At 36.9% G+C, this 9,745-nt stretch overlaps 1 pseudogene; it reads left to right on the top strand.

Moving 5' to 3' along the window:
* The first annotated feature begins 476 nt into the window (after window positions 1–476).
* Window positions 477–1,968, top strand: LOC145680816 (testis-specific serine/threonine-protein kinase 3 pseudogene; annotated as a pseudogene).
* Window positions 1,969–9,745: the final 7,777 nt, after the last annotated feature.

Here is a 9,745-nt window from a genome sequence, read left to right as displayed (position 1 = left end):
TTTTGCCGCGGATTGTACCATGATTCTTAAATACACATTTTTGGACTATCTGAAAAGCATTGAAAACTTGGATTTAATAAGTGAGCGGCAAATGGGTAAACGTTTTGCATAATGTATATACAAAGATAAGTAAACGTAGTGAAGATCTTAGTGAGAACTTTTAGATTTAACACTGGCGCATGCAAAGTGTGTGTCTGTGTATAGCATTCCTTTGACATATTGAAAAAAATATACATTTATAATATGAAAATGTATATACGAATATCACGTTTGTCCTCAAACAGTATTAGATTGAGTGCTTGCATCCCTTGAAACTCTACGTACGCTACTGAATTTAAACAATTTCAAGATTAATGCTACTTACACAATGGACAAAAAAGAAGAAAATGTTTTAAGTAAAATTAATGTTTAATCTTAATACTTTGTTGTAGCTAAATGCTTATATACTGACAATGGTAGAGTGTTTCTATAGCAAATTCTCTCGTTCGGTATGTGCAAAATTTATGGAAAATAAAGTACAAATTATGGCATTACTTGTTCCTTTATATTTAACATAAATTCAAAAATGAGAAGGAAACATCGCAAAAGAAATGACTCAAAACGACAGTGATACGGAGCAAGATGACTCTACTAAATATAATGATATACCGCCAGGCGCAGAAGCAAACCCTGTTGCTAATCTCGCTCCGAATCACTCAACTACACAACCTCCCCTACCTACACTTAACAACGACTGCCAAACAGCCACAAATAAAAGCAAAGGAACTCGTATGAAAGAGTGCAAAAAAGAAGCAACTGAAACGTCAGTCACTAAAAAGAAGTCAAACAGACAAAGACTTACAGTTCTCGAAACACATGGTTATACTCTTGGATCCACTATTGGACATGGATCATATGCAGTCGTTTTAGCGGCACAGTCTGCAAGGCATGGGACCAAAGTAGCTGTGAAGATAATCTCCAAAAATCAATCACCGACGGACTACATGGAAAAGTTTCTGCCTCGAGAAATCGAAGTAGTCAAAGGTTTAAAACATCCGAACATTATCCGTTTTCTCCAAGCTATTGAAACTACTCACAGAATGTATATAATCATGGAGTATGCACCAAATGGTAGTTTGTTAGACATGATCCGCAGGGAAAAATATATTGATGAATTGCGTGCGAGGCATTGGTTTCGTCAGCTGGTAGATGCTATTGAATACTGTCACAATCATAACGTTGTCCACAGAGATATTAAATGTGAGAATTTGTTGTTTGATGCTGATTATAATCTTAAAGTGTCAGACTTTGGATTTGCCCGCAAGAACGAGGATTCTTCTCAGAATACCAAACAATCTTTAAGTGAAACTTTCTGTGGCAGCTTTGCTTACGCATCCCCTGAAATTTTGAAAGGTTCACGTTACCAACCCCAAATAGCTGATATCTGGTCCATGGGAGTGGTACTTTTTGCTACTGTATTTGGTCGTCTTCCTTTTGATGATTCCAACTACAACAGATTGCTAAAACAAGTCCAAGCCAAAATATCGTTTCCGAAGGAACCCAAGGTGTCTTCAGGATGCAAAGTGCTTATTAGTCGAATTTTTGTTCCTGCTGATCACAGAATCTACATAAATGGAATAAGAGATGACCCATGGTTTAAAGGTCCTCCTATTCATGGTTCCAAAAGCACACAGATGTCAGGTGGCAATCTACGGGTGGGAGAAGTATTAACAGCAAATAAGAAACAACCGGAAATGTTGACTCATTTAAAACCGAAAGAGAAAATTATACAAGTAAAAGCAGAATCACCACCAAAATATGACCATCGTAATAGTGAGCAAGAAGAAGAAGAACTTGCAAGTGTTAAGTCTAAACACTAGTGACTTATTTTATTTTTCATGAATATTACATTTGGATAAAATATAAATTAATCTTAAATATAAGCTTTTAGCTATAATCTTTACTAAATGAAATTGACCTGGATGACTATATCACTAAAAGTGCTCATTGGAATTAGCACATGCGTGAGCTGCTGAAACGTTGTCGGCGTAGGGCCTCTCGTCCATATAAGCGAACTAGGCAGCTGCCTAGAGCGGCAAATTTTAGCGGCCGCGCCACAGTTTTTTTTTTTTTTTTTTTTTTTTTTTTGAGGAGTTTGTAACATTAATAGGGAAAACAAGCTCTCTTTACGTTAGCAGGCGTACAGTATATTGTTTTGACGCAATCCTTCAGAGATTAAAAGACGCTTAGATCAAAAATAAAAATGAAATCTTACAGTTTGTCCCACGATTATGCCCTTTAGGCTAAGGGAACGATGAATAAGAGTCTTCATCCCGGCGAAATTAAAATACCGCTAATTTTACATTAATTATGTGATATCTTCAAATAGATAAAAGATAATCGAAATGTGGTACAAGAGCGCCCTAGACAATATCATTTTACATGAGATACTGTTATCACGACTCACTTATCTGCTTTCGATTTCGAGCCATTTTGAAAATCGGCATATATTTTCTCGTTTCTAAACATCTGAAAACATAAAGCCACTAGGTGACTTGTGATAACGGTACCTCACGCAAAATAATATTGTCTAGGGCGTTCTTGTTCCATATTTCAATTATCTTTTATCTATTTGAAGATATCACATAATTACTGTAAAATTAGCGCTATTTTAATTTCGCCAGGATGAAGACTCTTAAGGAAAATGCATGGCGATGAAAGAAATGGTGGAATTATAATGTGGGAAGAAGCGGGATTACACCGAGAAAACCCATGGACACAAATGTTTTCCACCACAAACTTGTTTGGCCAGGAATCCCACGTACTAGAGGTAAGCGTTCTACCACTGAATTACCGTGCCTCGTCTTAGATCAAGCTCTACATATGATTGATTGATTTTGTGTTGTCTATATTCGCTAATTCAAGGATCCAGATGCAGGGTGAAAATCGACAGATTTCCATGTTACCCACTAATATTGTTGCTTCTTTGAAAACCATTCTTTATTACTATATGAAGCCTGAACACTTCCAGAGTGAAGGGTTCCAATGGTTGAACTATTTAAATTAGAGTTTCCCAATCTTTTTCAACTTGCGGCACACTATGGGTATAACTTAAATTCTCGCGGCACACTCAGATATTATTATTATTATTATTATTATTATTATTATTATTACTTGTAAATATGAAATATGGTTGTATTTTTTCTGTAATTACTGATTACTCACAGAGAAGCAGGGGCGGATCCAGGGCGCGATCGGAGCGATTGCCCCCCAGAAACTCTTATTTTACATATAAATAAAACGCATCCTAAAATTTGTAGCTCTTAGAAGTAGCTCTAAGTAGCAGTATTACAACCCACCGCCCCCTAGAAGTCCGTCCTGGATCCGCCCTTGCAGAGAAGAAAGCTCGATCACTGTTTTTCCCTCGTTATAAATCATTATGCTCATTTTTCATGCTCTTTTCATTATGCTAATATAAAAATAGAAAACAATTGCAATGGAATATAGGACTCAATTTAAAAGAAAAAAACAATACACTTTCTTTTTCAAAAACTGTATCCAACCTTTCACCAAGGACGAACAAAAAAATCTCTTGTACTTTTAAAACACAAATGTATGCATATTTGCTTTGTTGAAAGTATTGAATGATATTTTAAAATTACAAGTTACGAAATAGGCTGCAACAATAAAGAAACAATACTGGTACTTTTCTTAAACATTAAAAATATACAGAAAAGTAACACAGTATGAAACTTATATTTTTTTTTGACGTGGTTAATATACGTTACAATATTTGAATATTATATGACGGTTAAAATTGTTTAATAATATTAGTAATGTAACAATATTTCAATCATATCTATTGAAGCTTGCAAATGTGTAATAATAATATTTGAAGAGTACTTCTTTTCAAAAAATAAGTAAAACAAGTTGTTGCAAGAAACAAAATTAATGTGTAATTTGAACTTGATGTTCTTTCATAATCTTCTTCAATTCTGGACTCATAGTTGATGTTCTTACACTGAATTATGTTCATTGCAGAAAATTCTGCTTGACTTAAGTAGCACGTAGAAAAGTGAATGAGAACTTTCACAGCCTTTGTGGAAATAGCTGGATATTCTCGCCGAGAGAAATCCAGAATGATGCCATGTCTTATAGTGAAGCTTCAAACCTTGATCATTCCTCACATCGACCAATTCACTTTCTTCCCGGACGTTTACTTCTGCTGGCTGTAGTCCGGAAGGCGCAAACGGGTCCCTCACCTAGTCAAATGAAGTCAACTCAAGTGTAGGAAAATATTTCTCAACATTGGTACACAAGAAAGAGAATGTGTCTGAAATGAGTGTTGAGAAATTTGCGTCAACTTTATAGCACTTTGTAAGCTCAAACATATCACGTTTGTTTTGTTTTCTATTTATGTCGTCCCAAAATGAGAATTTCTCCCTAAATGAGCAAATTTTGTCCCCCGCATGCTTTTGTTCAGCGCATTCAATGTTTGGAAATGTCTTCAAGAAAAGCAAATTCATTACACCAAGAATCATCACTAAGGAAATCGGCATATTCACCTTCTGACAAACTAATACAGCTATGAGTTTGAAGATTCCCTTGTGGTAAAAATCCCGTTCTTGCATGTTCAGCCACGTTGTCACGAAGTGTTTCACCTCCTCGTTTGAAGAGAAGCGACGGCCTCCTAGGTGCTTCTTCAAGTGCAGGAACAGGTTAAAGTCGATTGGAACGAGATCTGGGCTGTAGGGAAGGCCGGTTATTTTGTATCAGCTGTGTTCAAATTTGTTGATGTGCTGGGTTGGCCAGTGAGCTCCTCGTCGGTGATGTTTTCTCTACAATCTGCAAACTTTTCACACTATTCTGCGACATGATCAGGAGACATTATAGTCTCTCCATAAACCTATTCAGCCTCGGTTACGTGTTTCACCTGCAGAAATCGAATAACTTAGCTGACTTCTTCTGGAGAACAGTTTTCCAAACAAGTCGCCATTTATGTTTACATGCAACTAGCACCGTAGATGGCTGAAACTCTGCACAGTTGCCAACTCCATATGTTAACATTACAGCACACTCCTCATTACCGTATAACAGACAAAACTCTAGAAATATCAGCCATGTAACCTTAGTTTCTGATCTCCCCTCATGTATGTGGAAGCAGTGGATTTCCACACTAGCATACAAATTTCTTTAATTAAATCGCTCAGAAATACCAATAATATGCATATAAATTGGTCGTTCGAAATGTTATTAATTTTAAAGATATCTATTGAGATAGACTGAGATTTTCGAGTCTTTGCATGGGTTCACAACGCTGTAGAGGAAGTCGGAGTGTGGTATTCACTACATCACGTTCATGAGTGCCAAAGTCACTAAAATGGGGCATTTACCACAATAAAGAGCCCTTGGGTCTTCATGGCATGTCCCGAAAAGGGGCGAGGGCAATCTTTATTTTTACGTAATTAACCAACTTCCTTTGGGAGCAAATCACTGGCCTTCATTCCTCAAGAACAAGGAAAATCTTACATCAGGATCCGGCAAAAATACTTCTTGTATTTGGGGTTACGGTGGCGGAGGGGTTATCGATCATAGCGGTATACGAGTTATTTTCGGTAGTCGTAGTGGCGTGGAACGATGAGCATCGATCGTTTGTTGTGGAGGAGTACATTCGTAATGGTAGTTCTGTGATTTCTACTCAGCGAGCATTTCGCATTCGGTTCGGACTTACAACTACTGAAAATGGCACGTATACCGCTATCGATACCCCCTCCGCCGTCGTATCTCCACTACAACTTACACAGCACCCTCTCCAAATATGAGAGGTCTTCTTGCCGGTCCCTGTATATCATACTAAAATAACTGTTCATCAACAGAATTAATATGAGTTCTTGCTTTTATGCTTCGTTATAAGTGTACGAACGTTTCCATTTCATGGATTTTCCCATCTTCTGAACTATTGACGGACAGTATATTCATCGGAGCGGTCTGTCCGTTGAGCAATGCAGAAATGGATGCTCAAGTTTTAACTCGCCATTTGCAAAATATTATTGAAAAATATAAATTTAACATATTACATAAGTAAAAATTCGCACATGTCCTGAAGCTACATGAATCAGTGATGCCAATCTAAAACGTTTATAAAATCCCATCTTAGGAGGCAAAAATTCAATTTTGCTATTGAAATTCCCACGTTACACTTATTATAAAAATTATAACATTAAAAATTAAACTACAGTCTGTTAGTTTGTTAACATTTGTGTGATATATTCGTATTTTTTAAATCTTCTATGTTTATAAAATAGTTTTTCCTAATCAGAAACAAGCAAATGTTGTTATCAGAAATGCAGTATCTTCATCATACATTTCACGACCACCTACTACTCAGCATAACGATTAAAAAAAAGAAAAAGATATCTGAACGTGTAGTGTGAAGTTCTTTAGAAGCTGACTGCTTCTACGGAGCCGCGGTGGCTCAGTGGTGTCCTCCCCGCTAGTCTAGAACGTCCGCCTTTGGCGTACGGGGTCCCGGATTCGATTCCCGGTGGGGAAACCTTTGGAATTTTAACTGTCCTGGATATGTATTTGCTCGTGTCCCTGTCGAATTTGGTAAAGGTTAAAAAAACCTTGTATACGAGGAAACTCAGGTGCTCAGAAAACTAAGGTATGATCGGTTGATTTTTTTAAAAGTCTAGTGAATGTACATGGTCTTTTGTGTACGGATTCCAGGTTCGATTCCCGGTGGGAGAGCCTTTGGAATTTTAACTGTCCTGGATATGTTTCTGTGTTAGTGTCCTTGTCGTTCTAGGTTAATATAAAAACGAGTTAAGTGAGTGTAACAAGTAAAAACATAGTAATAAGTAGTTAAGCAAGTTAATGAGGCACGTTCGGTCAATCAGTTAACTTTTTTTTTAAAAAAAAGTGATAGAGCGTTTACCTCTAGTGCAGGGGGTCCTTGGTTCGATCCAAGCTCGCGAAATAATCTTTGTAGTGGAGTGTTGTGGGGTTGGGTTTTCTCCCACTTTCTTCATTCCACCATTTCATTCATTCTCATCATCGCCGGCATAACGTAGGACGTAAAATATACAGCTTTCATTTCATTGGGAAGTATTTTGACTGATTCTTTTTAAGTCTGTTTCTTTCATTCCTTAGTTTGTTTTAGTAGCTGTTACTTTTAGGTACGAGAGTATGATTTGTCCTCCTTGGCTACTGATTTTAGAGAACCACACATTATTAAGCCGCTTCGCAAACCACTTGAGCACTAGCATGCACTTTTCGATATAATAGACAAAAGAAATTCGAGCCAAAACTAGACAACTCTGATATCACTCTTATTTCTGACTTCTCATGTCTATTCCCAATAGTACAGAAACTTTTTAGCGTGTATACCTAGGTATATATCGTCGCATGAGATAATTACGTTTATAGAAACTATTTCAATTCTTGCCCTCCCCCCCCCCTTAGGATACACATTTCAATGAAAGTGTAATGATAAAAACTTGTAAAATAATCTATTTTTGGCTTTAACATTTGATTCTCCTAACCACTTAGGATCAGGGGCGATCGGGGCGATCTCCTCCCCCCCAGAAGAGAAACATTTCTTATTTTATATATATAAATAAAACCCATCCCAAAGTTTGGAGCCCTTAAAAGTAGGAGTATGACAACCCACCGCTCCCCCAGAAGCCGGTCTTGGATCCGCCCCTGTTTAGGATACGCAATTTAATAATAATGACATACTAAAAAAAATCCAGCTTGAAGAACGTACTACTCATCGATTTCAAACAGATCAGACAGGTTTTTCCATTAGATAAAAAATTAAACAAATGACATCGTTCCAATGTGGCGAACAAATATTAAAAAAAAAAAAAAAAAAAATACTCCATCCCGCTTGAAAAGGGAAATTTTAAAACCACTTGAATATGTGTCCACTTATATTCAATGGGAAGTTCATAGACAGAGTTTCATGTTCCTAGGTTATACTTTATTTCCGGCATGAATATTGACCCTTTAGGATACTCTCGAATCAAAGTGATGTGATTTTAGGCGGTTAATAGATAGCGAGAAGCAGGTTTCTGCAATCGATTAAACGTCCTAAGAGAATAAATTTCTTCTCCATCCTTAATTCGTCACTAAAACCGGAAGTGATAAAAATTTACAACAACTTCTGGTTTCAATATTGATCTAATTTTATACAACAAAACAGTAAGAGATAGCGAGAAGCGATTTAGTTCTCTACTAATAGGTACCACATTGTTCTATTAAACCCTATTCAAACCGGAAGTGGAAGAAGTCAACCACATCCGGTTTTAAGGTTGATCACCATAGAATAAAAACAGAGATAGATGTCGAGAATCGGTTTTCTGTAATCAATTAAGGGTCCCAAGAATGTATTATATACTTACTCTAATCTCCCTATTAAAATCGGAAGTGACAGAAATTAACGACTAATCGGTTTTAACGTTGCTAGTTATAAGGTAAAAACGGTAATACATAAAGAGGAGCAGTTTTTTACAATCACTTATGACTCCTAAAAATATACCGTAATACCAAGATCCACTCTAATCTCTATTAAAATCAGAAGTCAAACATTTCCGGTTTTAGCTGTTGACCGCTATAAGGTAAAAGAGTCAATCCATTCTAAGTGATCATGCATGTGCCGCTCGACAATCTCCAAAAAGCTAATTTTCTCATGAATGTTTATACTATATCATAGTACTTCAAAACCACGATCATTGGATTTTTAAAACATCTCATAGCGACGCGGCGGATGCCCCATTTTGCGTTATCTCGATTTCAGGCAATTATGTTGTTTTGAATATCTCAGCTTGTATTTATCCTACCAAATTGAAAATTGTTGGACGTACCCACTCGTGCAGAGCTAACTCATGCAAGAGACTGTTGTCCTTTCGTTTGATCTACATACGACAGTCAGTGTTTACAGTGAGTGAGCGTTCATTGACTGGGGTATGTAGATCAAACAAAAGGACAACAGTCTCCTGCATGAGTTGACAGTTAAATCAAGAATAATCATGATTGAATATAATCGATATAGCAAACACCAACGAGAACTTACGGTATTTTTGCCAAGTGTGTATTTTGGCTTTTCTCGCCTTCTGCTGATAGCGGCATTCTTTACCAGTGCTACCTGTGGCTGTTATAAGATAGTGAGTCACAACGAGAGGAAAGAAATGAGCCTGAGAACCTTGACTGGACTAACCATTCATCCTACTTTATCTTACTTCACAACGAGTTTCCAGTTGAATTTGTGAACAAAACACCTCCTGGAGTATGACATTAGGGTGCAGCGTTTTATCACTTTTTCTCAGAACGAAATGTAATACCTGGCAAAAGTGGCCAATCTACATGCACATTTCAGGTATAGATTTTTCTTCAAATCAGATAATATCTTCTGTGAGAACTATTGCCTCAAAGTTTCAAAATTTACCTGAAAATTGCAAAAAAACACCCAAGTTGTTCATTAATTTTAGTTATGTTAAAGTAAACATATTTTTGGTTAAATACATGTCAGCTGCTATGAAAACTGACATTCAAGTATAAAAATGCCAGTTATATGCACTTTGGGGGAATAGGGGTGCAGGAATGTCAGTTTTCATAGCATCTGGCATGTATAAACCCAAAAATATGTTTACTTTAACATCATCATCATCATCATCATAGATATTGTGCCTTTATTGGCAGGTCACTTGCCGCAGCTGAGAAGCTTCCATGCTCCACGGTCCTCCGCTAACCTCTTCGTCTTCAC

The sequence above is a fragment of the Thermobia domestica genome, chromosome 3 (genome assembly GCF_964235325.1).
Source record: "Thermobia domestica chromosome 3, izTheDome1.hap1.1, whole genome shotgun sequence".
NCBI classification, from domain to species: Eukaryota; Metazoa; Arthropoda; class Insecta; order Zygentoma; family Lepismatidae; genus Thermobia; species Thermobia domestica.
Note: the sequence above shows the minus strand (reverse complement) of the source record. Positions and strands in the feature narration are given on the sequence as shown.